We start from the raw sequence: 17,942 nt of genomic DNA, 5'->3' as shown, positions 1-17,942 counted from the left end.
GATCCACCACCAGGGCTGGACTCTTCACTCGGCTGCTGTGTTCGGGTTCCCTTCGTCTGGGGCAGGAGCTCTAAGCTGTCCCTGACCACAGGCGCTGTGACTCTGGCTCTTCCCTGGGTGCTCCCGGCAGGAGTCCTGAGCAGGCTGCCCTTGGGGCACGGGCCTCTGCTACAGAAGAACTGCGGAGGGGGACTGGGAAAGCAGCTGCCTCTGCTCCGCTCTGCCTGCCTTGCTTTCTCACTGGGAGATCTCCCGCCTTGCACTGGAAGCGGTAGGTTTTCATTCAGGACCATGTTCCTGTACTGGCCCCCAGCTCTGTGCCTCGCCCCTGGACAAAAATGGAAATGGTGGCTCAGCTCTTTTCCACCCTCGAGAAGAGACATGTTTCTGGCACAGCCTTTCTTCTAGCACCAGTCTTGTGGGCACTCCAAACGTATGGTCCTCTCCTTCTGGGATGGGGGGAAACTGAAGAAGAAATGCACAAGCTTTCTCAAAGTTCCCAAACCGATTCCTTGGTTTTATTTCATTGGTGCAAGGAACACATGCAAACATACGGAAACGTCTTGTACGCCATCCACAATAGCAACAGCACACCTGCACCCTATTGCCTGCAATCCCTCATAACTCTTTAACATCCTTTGAGCTACAAAGTATTCTGTGGGCTCTCGGGACCTGGGCTCTAATTTAGCCTGAAAGCTGTCTGTCTGCACTGCCATAATACTGAGCACAGCCCCTCTGAGCTGTGGTTCATCTCTGCGACTTCCAGCTGTGCTAGGCACCCTCCTTCCTTCCTCTGCAGGTGCCCACCTCTGCTGTCACATAGGTGCCATTCCTCCTTCTCATGGCTGTGGCCAGGCATGTCCTGAAGGCCTGCTTCATGCCTGGCCCCACTGCCACCCACGCACGCAGCCCGTCCCAGCTCCCTGCCGAAGAGGGACGCCTCGCTGCTTGCCAGCTACTGTGGAGCTCTTGCATCAGTAAAGGAGAAGACCAGGCATGACCTAGTTCTTGTGTGCTGTAGGAAAAGACACCTGAGAACTGCTGTAACGCGTGATCTGCCAGCAAAAATAAGGTTAAAGCCACCCATTAGATTGCCTTGCTTATCATCCAGTATTACTGAAAACTGCTCTCCTCGCTTTTGTTTGAAAGGAAACGCAGTGATTACCCCCTATTACAGACACCTACAAATATTTACTAAAATAATGTAGCAGAGCGATCTTTTTAAAAGTTGTCACAGCTTAACTATTCCCATTACTTTGAATCTGGTTTGATTCTGCTTCAAGTACAGCCGCTTTCCTGCTGCTTCCTAGGCAGGAGTCCAGGTTGCTGATCTCCAATTACGCCGACTCCCAGAGGGCTCGATCCATCGCTGATGCAAGCCAACGTCGCAGCGCCGCATTCGAGGGGACGCTGCCAGCTGAGAAACAGCGGTGCCCAGGAAAAAGAAAACCCACAGCGATCCTTATAGCGTCGATGCTGGGATCCCCATGGGACACGGACCGAGAGCTCTGAAACCTGGGTCCAAAGAGCTGGCTACTAAAAACACCTGGGTTTGTTTAGACCACCCCAGTATCTCCAGAAATCTCTCCTCCGTGAATGATGGCCCACGCATTGCTGCCACGGTTTCATTTCTTGCTGGTTCTTAAAAAACCTGCCCTTTATTGGAGGGGGGGCTGGAGTGGCTTTTAGCCTGCAAATGCTGTATGAATCTAAATGACATGCCAGAAATGTCATGCCAGCAGCTAACAAGGGGGTTTAGAATAAGCACTCCCTGGCCAGTACGCAGCAAGCGTGGGCTTGTTCGCCTAATCAGCTTTAGGGCTCCTCGGTGCTAAGGGGGTTGTATTCTGTTTTTGTCAAGCGGCATCGCACAAAAGCTCCGCTGGGGCAGCTACTCAGAAAGTGTATTTGTTCTTTCGGGGTTTGCACGTCCCCCAAAAATTCTGTAAGAAAGGCTTGTATCACTGCTGCTAGTTCAGGATGCCTGACAGGTTTTGGGCTTTTTGTTTTCAGGCCCTACTTTCAGATACTTCTCGATTTGTCAAGTTTCACCTCTTTGGACTAAAAGTTCCCTGTTCAAGAGGTATGCAGTCTCTAAAACCGTTCAGCTGATTTCCAGACTTCATTCTTAACAAACACATTTTCTGCGCTAAAATAATAACTATTTAAGGACTACTTTTCTAAGGAGCCCTAATGCCTTTGCACTTAGAAGCAAAAGTTTGAAATTTTACCATCACGAACATACCTCATTTGGCCAAATTGCACAAATTTCTGAGCTGTACAATAAAATCTTAGTTCGCACGTAAGAGAATTGTTAGAAGTGCAGCAGGGAAAATTTCTCTGAAGTGTTTCTTTTTGGCTGATCTTTGAAAAATATTCCCTCTGTAAATGCATTCCCTGCAAGGGAAATGCTAAATGATCTGACAACAGCAAAAGGTAATGCCATGGAGTGTTCAAGTTTAGTGATCTCTTTTATCAAGTCACCAAAACAAGGATGATCCCACTTCTGGAGCGTGGAGACAGACTCATTGATGTTTGAGAAGTACACAGGTACCACAGAGACAACCTGTAGAAATTTTGGGATATGGATGTGTAGAGTTGGAGCAACTTTGTGAAGGAAGAAAAGACTGATGCTTAAAAGGGACCATGGACTAAATGAGGAAACAATCCTGTGGGAAGACTAGTCTGCGATCAGGCAATTAAGAGCCTGATCAGGCATGCATATGAAGCTGGTAAAGTAAGGGTTGCATGGATAAACGCAACTCAGGCATATCCTAGCTTTTGAGAACTTCAGCTTGTGACCTTTGCAAAGATTCTGGAGGTTTCCACCCCCTTGGCTTGGCAGCTTTCTGAGTTTTGGTACTTGTCTTGGCAGTGACAGGTTTTGCTTTACCTCCATACTTGTTTTTGATGAGAGAATTCCATTGTCACAATTAATGAATCAGGAGGAGTACAGATTTAATTAGAAAGCAGAGTTTTGTCAGTTTAACACCAGCTTCAGATGAATGACAGTCATCTGGAGCCAGATTTTTATTTAACATCATGTGCATATCACTGTGATCAAGCACCTCTGGTAGCTTATACAAATGAAGAATCAAGCCCATACCACTATTGACCCAGCCCTGACTTTGGTCCTAGGATGCCCAGGATAGCTGCATCAAGCCATTCCCGGTTCTGCTGGACTGGAAGAGTGTCTGAAACCAAAACAGGAAGTAAACCCAACTTTTTTACTACCTCATAAAACAACAAAAGGAAAAATAGTATCTGCTTCAGGTGATTTCTGTAGGAAGGGAATTTGAGTGAGATTTTTCTCTAGAGAAAAGTCTTGAGTTGTGATGTTGGTCACTTTCTCATTGAAACAGCCAGAGATTCTGTTATCAGTTCTCATGCTCTGACAAAAGGCACAGATATATTTTACTATCCAGTTTTGTAAATGCTTTGCTCCCCTCATCTGTTGTCACAATTTTCACCATTAAAGATTCAGGCTCATCTGGAATAAGGTTATGTATTCCAAAGACTTGATTTCACACAATACTGTTATTTATGCTTAAGGCTTCATTGGGAAGAATGACAATCAATCATGACTCAAAGATGGTCTCAGTGCCAGAAGCACTCATATCCTTCCACAGGCCATCATTCTGACTTGCAATAAGCACCAGCAGGCCATGGATGGTCATTTCCCTTACTGTCCCCTGTGGTCATGTTAATCAGCCCTCGGCTTTACTGTCAGAAGGCATAAAAATGGGACTCCAAACGCTGCATGGTGTGGGACTGACAGATAATCCCAGAGAAGTACTGTTGATCCTCTATCAATGTCCCCAGAACCTGTTTCTTCCTCTGATTTCAGAGGCATCCACAGACACAGGGGTGCTGTTGTGGTTTACCCCAGCTGGCAACTAAGCCCCACACAGCTGCTTGTTCCCTCCCCCCCTGGTGGGATGGGGGAGACAAATGGAAGGGTACAAGTGAGAAAACACATGGGTTGAGATAAAGACAGACAGTTTAACAGCAGTAAAGCAAAGTAAACAGCAAAAGCTGCGTGTGCAAGCAAAGCAAAACAAGAGATTTATTCACTGCTTCCCATTGGCGGGCAGGTGTTCAGCCTTCTCCAGCAAAGCAGGGCTCCATCACATGTAACATTTACTTGGGAAGACAAACGCCATCACTCCAAACATTTCCCTTCCTTCTTCTTCCCCAGGTTTATATGCTGAGCATGACACCATATGGTGTGGGATGTCCCTTTAGTCAGTTGGGGTCAGCTGTCCCGGCTGTGTCCCCTCCCAGCTCCTTGTGCACCCCCAGCCTGCTCGCTGGTGGGGTGGGGTGAGGGGCAGAAAGGGCGCTGACTCTGTGTAAGCCCTGCTCAGCAGTAACAAAAACATCCCTGTATTATTGACACTGTTTTCAGCACAAATCCAAAACATAGACCCATACTAGCTATTGTGAAGAAAATTAACTCTATTCCAGCCAAGCCCAGAACATTCTCCACCCCTTATTCCACACCATTTACGTCATGCTCAGGTCTCACACTATCCAATAAAACCCCATTAACCACCACCATCCCCCTTCCCATCCTTGGATGTAATACACAGATGTCATTCCCTTAGTCTATGCACCATCTCTGTGAAATGCCTGTAAAATATCCATAAATGTCCATGGAGCTCATTCAGTCCATGACTTTGGGCTCCATCGGTTATGGTGGTCACTCAGGACAGGAGAGGTGGGGTGTTGTGTGGAGTTACTGGGCACCAAGGCCAGCCCAGGTCAGGTCGCTGCTGCACTTGCACTGCTTCTTGTAAGGCTTCTCCTCCATTGGTCCTGGTGGTCCCTGCTGTAGTAATTCCCATAACATGCAACTCAAATCCTGGGTTACAACAGTTTAAAGGTATTTCCATTAAAATCTCCACCCCTGGTCCCTTTGGACCAGACCGTTGGGTTTAACATTGCAATTAACTCCTCCCCTTGCCCCTGCTCTGGCTTGGATTTATCCACAGACTGCAGTCCCTTAGGCATGTACCTGCTCCAAGTGGAGCCTTATCTAGGAGCCACAGTCTCTCCAGGGGTACACAGACTTATCCACAGCCACAGTCACTTTGATGCGCACCTGTTCCAGTGTGGCCTTCTCCATGGGCCACAAAGCCTCCAGAGACATACCTGCTCCAAAGCGGCCCTGCCCACAGCCGCAGTCCCTTCAGAAGAAGTAAACCTGCTCCAGCATGGCCTTACTCCTGGCTGCAGTCCCTCTGGGGGAGTACCTGCTCTGTTGGGGGCTTATCCATGGCCACACACTTTAAGGTGCTCCAGCATGACCTCATACATGGCCACTGATGCTTCAAGGTGTACCTGCTGCAGGATGGACTTATCCTTGGGGCACAGCCCCTTCAGATATATATCTGTTGCAGCACAGACATAACCACGGTCACAGACATTTTGAGATGTACCTGTTCTGGTGTGGACTTATTCATGGCCACAGATGCTTCAGGGTGTCCTGCTCCTGCGTGGACTCATCCACAGGTCACAGCCCCTTCGACTTGAGTTCACACTGGAGTTCCAGCCTGTCTAGTACAGCAGCACAGAAACAGCAGCAATGCCCTGGCCATCTGCCAGCCCAGGCCCATTGCTATTGCTGTTCCCAGGCACAGCAGAGTAAGGTGGTCAGCACTACAGCAGCACAGCAAGCAGTGAAAGCAAAAAGCAGCCACTAACAAGCACTAGACTCTAATACACAGTAAGGCGAGCAAGCCCCATGGCAAGCACAGGAGCCTGCCAATGAACAGCTAAACAGCAATAACAGCTATAAATTTGATCTAGCACATTCCAATCAAACCTGCCATTATATCAAACCCTTTGAGCCCCATGTTGGGTGCCAAAAAGGACTGTTGTGGATTAACCCCAGCCAGCAACTAAGCCCCACACAGCTACTCGCTTACTCCTCCCTGGTGGGAATAGGGAGAGAACTGGAAGGGTAAAAGTGAGAAAAGGAAGGCGTGGGTTGAGATAAAGACAGTTTAATAGCAGTAAAGTGAAGTAAACAGCAAAAGCTGCGTGTGCAAGCAAAGCAAAACAAGAGATTTATTCACTGCTTCCCATTGGCGGGCAGGTGTTCAGCCTTCTCCAGCAAAGCAGGGCTCCATCACATGTAACATTTACTTGGGAAGACAAACGCCATCACTCCAAACATTTCCCTTCCTTCTTCTTCCCCAGGTTTATATGCTGAGCATGACGCCATATGGTGTGGGATGTCCCTTTGGTCAGTTGGGGTCAGCTGTCCCAGCTGTGTCCCCTCCCAGCTCCTTGTGCACCCCCAGCCTGCTCGCTGGTGGGGTGGGGTGAGGGGCAGAAAGGGCGCTGACTCTGTGTAAGCCCTGCTCAGCAGTAACAAAAACATCCCTGTATTATCGACACTGTTTTCAGCACAAATCCAAAACATAGACCCATACTAGCTATTGTGAAGAAAATTAACTCTATCCTCGCTGAAACCAGCACAGGAGCAGAGGCCAGCTGGCTGCTCCACACTTCAGGAGGTTTAAAAGATGCTGCAAGTAGCTGGATGCTGACAGCACAGTCTCTGTCATCTACATGACTCCAGCTAAGTGCCTCCTTTGTAGGGCAGGACATTTAGCAGCAGGTATCGTCTCACAGAAAAGTTAACTACTGAGGTTTAGATAATACCAGTTTCCATCAGTTTATGACTGTTACCCCAGTCCCCTGAAGGCTTTTTAATATTCACCTACTCACAGCTGTGGCCCCAGATGTTCAAGAAAGGGGATGTTGGGAAAGGGAAACGATACCCCAGATGCCAATGGGTGGTCAGAAAAATACCTTACATCCCAAGAATGGCAACAAAATGTGAGCTACTGGGCTTGGGAAGGACAAGAATGAAGGTATTGAAAAGCAAACAAAAAAAAAAAGCTGGTAAGAGCAGTGGAAGAAATATGGATAACTACACTGTGAGGATTTAACAGGAAAATTAGGGCAGAAAAAAAACCACAGAAGGTGCCACAAGGGACATAAGCAAACTTTCTTGTTTCCGCAAGATAGCTATCCTTTCTCACACTTGTGCAGTCCCGTCCAAATGTGCAGTCACACAAATATTTTAAGCTGCTCTCCTGCCAGCGGGAGGGTTGTTATTATGGCAGCCAGTGCTGCGCCGCCTAGATGAGCCCCTAGAGAAAGCCCTCTCACCTCTCACTCACTTGCTGGCGTGCCAGCCGATTCCCTGCGCACCTCGCTACGTGCTCTGAATGATGATTACGTTTCACGTAGTGCTTCAACCCTTTCTGGGTGTAACTTTAGTCCCCTTGAGCAAACGCACACCTGCTTTACACTGCATCTGCGGAACGGAAGAAACAAGGCCCTGAGTAAGAGATCTTGTTAAAACATGCTATAGGCAGACCAGGAGATATCAAGCAATTGAACAAGGACCAATATACCTTCAGTCTTGAAATTCTGTCTGTTATCCTGGCTCCACTGGATCCGCTTGATTCCAAGTTACAAAGCATTAGTTATCCTAAGCAGGATGACAGAAATACCCATTGATAATTAATGTTATTACCTTATTACTCTTGGTACTTAACGGTCCAAGACATTTTAGCTGATAATTCAGATCAAGTAATGGCATTATTTCTTTTAAGCCTGGACTGTATGTAAGTATATATATATATATATATATATATATATATATATATATATATATATATAAAAGGCTATACAAATACTTTAGGGTAGACATTGATCGGTATGCAGAGTTTTCCTTAACACCTCTCAAGACCATTTAATATTCAGGTTTACTGTTACACAAAGTAATAAACTGACCAGAAAACAATTGCTTTTATAGATAAAGTGAACATTAAGGCTTTAATCAACAATGCTGTCAAAGTATTTAGAATAAATTAAGTTATCATGCATAGCAAAGATGGGTTTCTTGAGACCTCTAATGAAAGCTGATATAGCCATTATCTGATTACTGTAATGTACACTCAATCATTAATACAGAAGTCCTCTTTAATGATCTTTGTTTTATGGCCACAGCCATCCTAGGAGGAAGCCAGGAGGTGGGAAGGGGAACGTATTGCTTCTTGATTTTGTTTATGCCAATTCTAATGGGGTTGTGACACTGAAGAATGCTAATTCGAGACTGATGTTTATTTCTTGGCCCTGATCAGAAGATGTGGGTCAGACTTAAAAGAGGTCAGAAGTATTTGATGTGCTGAGGGCAAAATGATGCCATTCAAGATTAATCCAGAGGCTGTGCCAGTCTTCTGCAGTCCCAGGGATTGCCAGTTGGTATATTAAGATGGTGTGAATCCACGCTCCCCCTTGCAGCTGTGCTGAACCAAGTCCTGTTACGAGTAAGGAGCTGTGCTCTGGCATCTGCATGGAAATGATCATCCTGCTCTACAGCAGCAAAAACATGGAGAAACTAAAGACGCATAAGGCGTCTGGTAATTATTTCTCAAGTTTGTTATAGCAAACTGCACTCTGTTGTTATTTTGCTGCTGGCTTCTGCTAATAATTTGCTCAGTTTTTAAAGAATAGACCCCAAAAGAAATTTGTTGGCATCTGGCTCAATCAAAATGGAAAAAGTCATAATAAGGAAACTGTCTTTCAGAAAGAGTGAGGACTGTGTTCTCTGAATGTAGATTTTTTAAAATGACTTTGGATTTTGCAGATTGTAGTCATAATACAGCTATTTATGAGGAAGTATTATTGTTGTCTTTGTCAACAACAAAAAAAAAGCCTTGAGAACACTGTCTGTCACCTAGGATTAGTATTGCCACAAAATAAATGTTCTCTCAATATTTTTGTGCATGTTTTCACAGGATCGTTAGAGAACCTGAACCCCACTATTACTGCAAGTTAAAAATTATTTAATAGTGCTGCCTGTGAAAGAGTGGTTTTCTTTTTTTCTTGCAGTTGTCGAAGACCTCAGACACTGATCATTTTGTTTAACAATACATTATTTTCTTTTAGTACTTCTAGACAAATTACAGATGTTATGATTTTTTAAATGTCTGTGTTATTGTGAAAGCACTACTACGAGTGAATAAATAGTCACCTAAAATAGGTATTGGTTTTGCATCTTTAAAAGCAAGGTACTGAGAACACCAATAATGTGTTTACCTCAAAAATATGAATGCCTTCAAGTACCATTCAATTCATGCTGCAAGTTTTAGAGCTTTGTATCTCTTTGGAGAGAGTTCCTACTGCGTATCATTTAAGTCTCATGTAAACTTGTAGGTTAAGTGGTACATTAGTCTTGTTCTGAATCAGAAATTAAATGTATCCTTTGGGAACTCTTCTAAATATTTTGACTTTAATGATTGGAGCTTTTTAGCCTTTCTCTTTGTTAAAGTCAGTCTCAGAATTAGCTTTTTATTGCTCCCCCATCATTCCTTCTCCTGTCTGGAGAATCTCAGCTGCTAAAACCCACCACTGCCAAATCCACTGCAGCCTGTGGACAAAAGCAAAAGTTCAATGAAACACGAACGCTCGAGCTTCCTGTTCGTGCCATGCTGTGACTATAAAACAATGGAGTCGCAGCAGACCTGTAGAGTACGTAGAAGAAACAGACCTTTAAGGAACGTATGTTTTCACACGCTGACAGGAGTACTAAGCTCCCACATTTTCCTACTATATGAAATTCATCACTGTGTATAATTCTGTCTACGTTCCTGTTGTTCACTTCCTGCTGCAGCCGTGATAAATGTCCTTTTATATTTAGGGATTTTAAGGTTACTCATCTTTCATTTCTATTGTTATCAAAACTGTATTTCAAATATCTGTCTGCATCCTGCTTGTTCCAGTGTGACATATGAGTCTACAGATAATATATGCACCCCATGCTTAAATACACCCATGCTAAGCCTCCAGAACTGAGTTTACCGTTCACTTTGGCTGATATTCTTCCTTGGTCACTGCTCCCCACAGCAATCACTTCAGCACCTGACCTTCCTCTGCATTTGTTCCTACTCAACAAACCCATTCACTTTTCCTAACAAAACACTGGAAGTTTCCAAATGATTTTTGCTTCCCAGGGTAGACTTCAAAGTGAATACATGCATATGCATATGTACATTTACATACGTACAATGACCGTTTGCTTGTGCAGTGGTCCTGGGGAGACCAAACTTGAGCTCTCAATAACATAATCCGCTTTAAAGTACAGGTCACAGGTCTGAGCGGCATCTTAAAGATTCTTATCTACCTCCCTCAGATTTATATGTTAAAAGGTAAAGTCAGGTGATATGAGTCCAACCTATGGTGCCCAGAAGATCCATTCCCAATGAGGAGGCTGATGCATCAGATGCTGTAAGACAGAGTGTGCAGCGGAACGACAGGTTCCTGAAGCACAATCCAAGACTGATGCAGAGAAGACTCAAAGCTCAAATACTGATCAGATTTACAGCAGACTTAATTTAAGAAGCAATACGATTAGCAAGAGTGAGGAGCAATGAAAAGGGGAAGACTGGAAAAGATATGAGTAACAGTAGTACAGTCAAATGTTCACAGCAACTATGCACAATAGGGTAGTTGTGAATCAAAGTAGTTTTAGTTATTACTAAGTCTGGTTTATATATGACCTCTTTAACTATAAATAAAATTATCAATCATGCTAGGTACCTTTGGCAACGTGTTTTCTTCAACCATCATTGTAAAAAGTGGCTTTTGAAGAAGGATTTAAAAGGCAGGCGCAGCTGGGATGGATTAGAGCTCCTTATGGAAGGAGAGAAAATGAGTATTGCCACAGGAGGGAAAGGTGGACATGATTTGACTCACTGGTCTTCCTTCTGTCTAGCGGACACATAATATCACTCTGTCTGTCACTGTGGAAGAGTCTGCTCCAGCTGTAAGATTGACCATATTATCTGCCTCCAGGAATCTCTAGTATGCAAGTCTTACTTTCTTCCCCCACCAAACACCTGCTAACATTTCCCTCAGAGTAAATCTTGCCACCAAGATGAATCAATATGTTAGTAGCAATGTATAATTATTGCAATTACTTTAGCCCAGCCTGTACACCAGCTCTTCAGTAAGTTTCACAACACATTCATGTACAATCAGAGTGCGTTCTCCATCGACCCTGATGCATTCCTCACTTACTACATTTAGGAGGGAGAAAAGGAGCGAAAGAGAAAACAGGCAGAAATAGATGCTGGTCAGAGAAAGTAGTCAGGTCCGAGAAAACCACCTCAAAGAACTATTTTTCCTATTTTAACAGATTCTTATGGTTCAATTGAATTTTCTCTGTTTATTGTTTATTTTCTCTATAGTTTTAGGTTTTCACAATTCATTAACATTCAACAAGTCAAGAGTTTTCAGGATTACATTTCCAACATTTGCTTCCCCTTGCTATGTTTCCACTTATTGAATAAAAAAATAGTACAGTTTAAATTTCACATTTATTGTTATATTTATGAAATCTCTCTTTCCTCTAGGTAACTTAAATTCCTTGATGTTTCCTCCCCATTTTATGTGATTCTAATTGATTATCCATTATGCCAATAATATAACTAAACAGACTAAAATCAGAGGTACTCCAGGCTGAGAAGATGTCCTAGAGCTTTAGGTCACCCTGATTTGGGTCGCTGGAGAAGTCAGTGATGTAATTAAGTCCTACAGTCTCCATAAACATCCCAAGGTTATCCTCCCTAGACCTGTGCCTTTTGTCTTTGCTTGCCACTCCAAGCCCTGCCCCCATCAATACCTGCCACAGGGAAAACAGGACCCTCACAGCTGGCCTCTGCTGTGCTTCCAGCAATCTCTGTCAGCCAGATACAGGATACTGAGGGTGGCTTTAATTTATTCTTTCCTTTTTATCTGGTGTAAAGGAGCAAAAGGGCTGAAACTCTCACCTCTTCTCTCTTCGTTAAGGATAATGTATTCAGATCTCTCCAAAAAGAAGTGTCTGATACTATCCCTGTTGTAGTAGGGAAAGAGCTTTACCTCTTGCATTGCTGGAACGTCTAAACACATTTAAGTCAAAGGCAACCATATTTCTAACACCTCTTGCAGTCCCTGTCTTGGAAGAGGAATTGCTGTAAGAGGTACTATTAAAGACTGCCCAACAAGGGATTTCTGGAGATCATTGTTGTACACTGGGTGTATCTTTTAAGATAGCTTTTTAAATTGTCAGGAAGATCCTTAGAACACATTGGGATCTGCATACACACACACGTCCCTAATACCACTTAATTCCTCCAGTGCTTTTTACCCAAAAGGATTTATCTCATAGGCTCTGAAATAGACCGAGTGAGCAGGGAAGTCTGTTGGCTCAATAATAGCGATAACAGTCAGATATCATAATGCTTCCATTTCATTAGGAAACTATCGGTCTCCTGGTTGCGGCTGGTTATGACCCAGGAAAAAGTGGATACATGGCTTGATACAGCATAGAAAACATAATGATCATATGTTGTTTCTAGCTCAAAAGGACAGTTCTCTTGGTTCTAGTTGTACATTGTTTGATTTGGCGGTAGGAGGAAAGGGAATAGATGATTCAGTTCCTGTAATTTGTAAAAAGCATCAACAATTTAAACCTGCATTTTTCCTTCAGTTGTACTCTCATCTCAGTTAAAGCTTCTTGTCTGATGTTTTCCTCGACTGACTACGACCATCCTTTAAAATACTTGAGATGAAGTCAGGTAGATCGAATAGAATATGGTATTATCTGTGTACACTCTCACAGCGTTAACAACAACAGTGAAGGGAATGGATTACTTCCCCATTCAACCTAAAATAATTTTTGTCCTCAAGTGCTATTCACATATGGCAGACTAAGGACAAAGAGGATCGAGTAACATTAATTCCACAGTCTGGGGTACCATTTAGACTTGCCATAGCAGATAATCAGACAGATAACGCATTTGGTTAAGATGTTTGTGTGTTTGTAGGAAAGTACAGTGTATCAGCTGCTCTAACTGGGACTCCTCGGTATCAGCTTGGTGAGGGGGGGTGACAAACGCAGTGTTTTACCTGAAGCTCTAGGCTGAGAACCGTCTTTTGATAAGACATTAAAGCTCTTCCTGTAAAGCCCTGCTACTTTTTCCATCTATATTAGCTACATTAGTGTTCATTCATATTACTCAGGAAGAAAACAATACATCCAGCTAATCCCACATATTCACTTTGCATTACACCTTGCTTCCCATTTATTATAAACTTTTCTCCCTCTGCAATAAATCGATCCTTTTTTTCTTTTCCTTTTCAGTCTTCCTGATTCCAGACCTCTCACTAAGCTTGATTTGCTGCTTCTGCTGGGCCACCTAAACTATGTCATGTGTATTATACCTCAGGGTAGATCATTAATTCCTACCTCTTTGATTTAGCTGCAGTCTCAGTCAGATTCCTGCATCATTTTATCTCTTGATTTTTTCTGCCAGTTTGAAACTCAGCTTTGGTTCTGCCTCCTTAAACATTAGAAGAAAGTACATTTCTTTTACTTTGACCTCATTTTCTCACCTGACAACACTTGGCTTTTTTACTGATGTCTCCTCAAATCGTGTTTCTTCCATTTAGTACTAAAGGATAGCGTTTCCATGTTTCAGCAAAAGCAGCTATTTGCGTTCCTCTCATGTTCAGAGTCATCCTATGCATCTGCCTGTGCAATTCTGAGTTCAGCGCCAAAACAATTTGGGAATTTGTATTAGAGCTAGAAACCCCTTCTACTATCTTGATAGCTTAGCTGTATTTGCTGTCACAGTGTTAATATGGGCCAGTCGATTCTGCATTCCTCAGTATATTTCTGTGTTCTCTTTTGTGCTCTGGATCACCATTGACCACTGGTTTCTAATCAAATATGTTCATATGCAATGATACATTCATCAAATAGCTGGTAAAATTGCTGTTACTATGCAAAAATTCAGGTCTCTAACTTCCAGACTAAACCTACAGTTGAGCCATTTTCATATTTAATTCAATATAACTTCCTTCATGTTTTACTCATTTAATCTGAGTTCACATTTGTACTCTCCTCAGAGTCACATCCAATGCTCTACAACACTAGAAGTCCTTTCAGCAAAGTTAGGGTAATGTATCTTTCTTTTATCAAATACTGCCACCAAAGCTTAGCTGTGAACGCTCTTTAGCTTAGATGGTCCACAATTGTTGTCTTAGTAGTTTTAGCTCAGTGTAGGCCTCATCAACCCACCACATCCACTGCATATTCATTTTAAAAAAAAAAAGGCATCTGATTTAACAAAAGCCAAAGCTGGCCTGGCAACCATGGAGATCAAAGTACACTAATGTATTTACTGGAGCTGAATATGCACCCATACAATCTTCTACCATATTTAGCTGTGTAACATGTATCACTTTCTATTCTGGGAGGCCACCTTTACAGGTCAGTCCTTCAGTTCCAGTAGCCATTTAGTCCTTCTGAGTTCAGGAAGCAGATGACGTGCTAGCTATGGTTACGATTTTGTTTCATTTTGTATGTACCTATCCATCTTCAAATCTCATCAAGGCACCCAAACCACATCAAATTGTATCAATCTCCAGTTACTGAAGATGCGAGCCACCGCGATACTGATCTCCTCCATCTCCACAACCACCATCTATTTTCTAAATGAATATACAGATCAGAATCATTTTCTCCAATAAAAGGCCATGACTGTGTCTACTGCATAGCAGGGATGACTTAGGAGCTCATCTTCACAGAAGCATGTTGCAGCCCCCATCACCATGCACTTTAGAGATCTGTACCTGGGAAGATTTTGTTCTGCTTGAAGTTTGCCTTCTGAGTATGGCTTCAGTGTGTAGACAAAATGGGACCAGAAGTGAGAAAACCAACAGGGTTTAGCAGAAAAGCAAAGATCTCAACTTGCCATGTGGCGTAACCAAAGCCAGAGAGGAGCAGTTGAAAAGCTTCAAGACAGAGGATTTTTAGGAAAATTAAACGCCCTTTAGTTGCTTTGATTGGGCAAGATGGTGTTTGCTAGAGCAGGACACAGGCGTGCTGTCGTGGATGTCATTACCAGCACAGAGCAGGCAGGAGTTATAAGTTTGTGGCATGTGCGGTTCTGACAGACAGGGTGACACCGTCCTCTGACCTGTAGAAAACTTTTCCTATTCTGCCTTGTGTTCTGTCCCCTGACACTTCTTCCTCAGTGTGCTTGGTTGTGCCATGATCATCAGCGTTCACAACCTCAGCCAAAGAGGCATTCTGGCTCATGGGAGAATGTCCTCTGTATTATCCGGGGGTTTGCATTAGTGTAATGCACAAAGAGCTTTTATTTTATTTATTTTGGCTGGATAGTGGGTGCAGATTAACAGTGCATAATACTCCAAGGCTGTTGTGCGATCTCTTGCTTTACAATCCAGCTACTGGTTGGAATTTCCCAAAGGTCTTGCATCCTCCACAGCTGGGACTAGATTTTTCAGATTTCTGCTCCCGTGTAAGCACCTAAGTAAACGTCAAGATTTTCCAGGAGCCCTGCATGTTGAGTGCTGCGTGGAATGGCACTATGAGATTGGCTCTTGAAAACTGAGCCCTGTGAAGTGGGGATTGTGCTATTTAACGTTTGTGATGCTCTTTCAAATGAGACTTAAAATCATTCCCAGTATTTTCAGTTATTAGAAATCATAAAGAGCTATGTGTCACGTAAATAATTACATCTCTGCCCGTCCCTCTCTCTCTGCAACTCCTAGTAGAGAAGATGCTTCTTTCCTAACAGCGACTGGCCCTCTCATCTGTGACACTGAACCCCTGTGGTTCATAAATGGCTCACCAGAGGCAGTGGCGAAGACTGGATCTATAATACAGCTGGCACAGGTGCCTGCAGTGCTGGCTTCTTTGCCACAACTGAAGCTCTACTTTGGGATCCATGCTAGTGAAGCATGCTGGGTTTGTATAGATTATTATTTACACCATTATGTCAGTTGGGTTTTTCAAACGGATTCAAATAAATTAGTCTTTCTAAGACTTGAACCAATTCCTGAATTACTACATAAATTATTAAGTAGTCTGCATTACAACTTTTTACAGTATTGTCTGGTTTATAGTTTGGTAGGAAGGATTTCATGATGTAGGAATGCCACATTAATTTTACATTTAATAGTGATATTTCATTGCTTCTAAATCTTTCCATACCACCTCATTTCTTGTAGCCATTCCTAAGTCATGTTTTTATCTGCCAAGATGACATGTTTGAAGAGCTTTGGCAAAGCTTGTACGAAAAACTTGTATGAAAAAATAGGATGTTGAGTAGCACTTCCCAAAATGGGAAAGAGATACAGCAGAGTGTTTTAGAGGCCAATTAATTACGGAATAATTCCTGCAAACTGTGGCAGTAATTAATGAGCGAGTAACATGCAGTATTTAGAAGTGAACAGCAGTTAGCAAACACTATGCATTTTTTTGTGACTGTAATACAAGAAACAGTACTGAACCCATTTATTGATTATGGGTATTAACAGGTTCCCCTAGTTAATGATGTGTCTTGTGCTTGTATCATCTAGCTCTGATCTGAAATGTGACTATGTGAAAAAAAAAAAGCACTTTCTTGCATGCACTCACAGGAGAGAGATGCAAGTTTCCACAAGAGTTTGCTTGGGCTGAGAAATCATCTGTGATTAATCCAGCGAAGACAGTTGCAGGACCACACTGGCCCAGAGAAATTAAGACTTTACTGCACATCAGGAAGAATGCATGATATAACTGGAGGGCTCAGGTGGCTTCCCTCTTACCTGTTCCCTGGGGGGTAAGCAGGACTGCACCGTTTCTCTAGCCTTATGATACACCCTTTAGGCTTTGTGAAGCAGTTCATACGCAGCCCTGAGAACAGGATTAGTGCGACCTGTTCCCTTAGCATATCGTGAGGAGGGTCTCCCTGCCTTCTGTACACATCTCTGATCTGGTGCTGAATAAACCATTTTGATTTGTGCATTATCAATGAAATTTTCTGCTAGCTTTTTTAATCAGCCCCACTGGCCAAAATTTACGGACAACGTTCTGACCTGCAAGACCTGTTTTAGCACACCTCCATCAGCTCCTTCTGGTTTTAGATCATCAGGGAAGACCTTCAGGGAAGGGCCAGTTTCTTCCTCTATGTTAGTACAGCATTTAGGACAGGAGGCAACCAATATTAACTGGTAAGTCTATGAAATAGCTTAGTTCATCTTTAAAAAAAAAGATGGTGATGAAAAATAAAAAGAACAAGAGATGTGACCATCAGAGCCCAGCCAAATTTGGAGAACTGGACAAGGAAAATTTAACCTCTAATTTTAACTTCTAAACGGAAGAAAGCTCACTGTTTACATCACTAGCAACATATACAAGAAACCCAGAGAACATTTTTACATAGAGCATCACTACACTTTAAAACTCCAGGTTGTTTTAGCATTGCCTTTTAAAGATCCCAAAGAGAATCAGCTTTTTGAACTGCATTAAGACTGGTGGTTTTACATTAACTACTTCCAACAGGATGGAAAAGTGACTGAGAAAAGGAAGTCTTTTGTAAGGAAACTTACACCTGCTACCCAGAGTGTCCACCAGTCTACTGGAGAATGTTTACATATGTTCAGAGTGGAAAAAGTTGAAAGACACTGGTAGGACAGTGGGTCTGTTCACACAAGAAAGGCATGCAAGATGTTTAAATGAACTAAATATTCTTAATGCTTACTTTCTTAAGCCTTAAAGTGTTTAGAAAGATCATGAGAAAAACTTTTGGTTCCTGATTTCTGTGATTTGTCTTAAGATACCCTGTTTTCCAAATTGAAAGCATCCAGTATTTGGCTAGCAATAGTGAGGACTTCAGCTCATCTGATTGCTCTGGGAATGGTAGTATCTTCTTCCAGTCTTCTGTAATATGCCCTGGGCTGGCTGTCCCATCACAAATCCAACCTTACCACAAAAATAATTTAAGACTTTAAGACTTTTGCAGAAGGTGCTCAAGTCACAGCAGTCTTCTAGGCAACAAAGTCTCTTCCTGAGGGCACCTGTG

At 43.0% G+C, this 17,942-nt stretch overlaps 1 long non-coding RNA gene across 3 annotated transcripts in view; it reads right to left on the bottom strand.

Moving 5' to 3' along the window:
• Nucleotides 1–2,974: 2,974 nt before the first annotated feature.
• Nucleotides 2,975–17,942, bottom strand: part of LOC142056248 (uncharacterized) — an 82,924-nt gene continuing 67,956 nt past the window's right edge. For 2 of the 3 annotated variants that reach the window (XR_012660270.1, XR_012660269.1), the window contains 2 exons: nucleotides 7,434–7,510; nucleotides 2,975–7,333 (listed from right to left, as the gene is read on the bottom strand). This is a non-coding gene — a long non-coding RNA (uncharacterized LOC142056248). The remainder of the gene's footprint in view (nucleotides 7,334–7,433; nucleotides 7,511–17,942) is intronic. The other variant, XR_012660271.1, reaches the window with a different exon arrangement.

The sequence above is a fragment of the Phalacrocorax aristotelis genome, chromosome 4 (genome assembly GCF_949628215.1).
Source record: "Phalacrocorax aristotelis chromosome 4, bGulAri2.1, whole genome shotgun sequence".
Classification (NCBI taxonomy): Eukaryota; Metazoa; Chordata; class Aves; order Suliformes; family Phalacrocoracidae; genus Phalacrocorax; species Phalacrocorax aristotelis.
The sequence above is the reverse complement of the archived record's forward strand: the minus strand, read 5'-3'. Positions and strand labels throughout refer to the sequence as shown.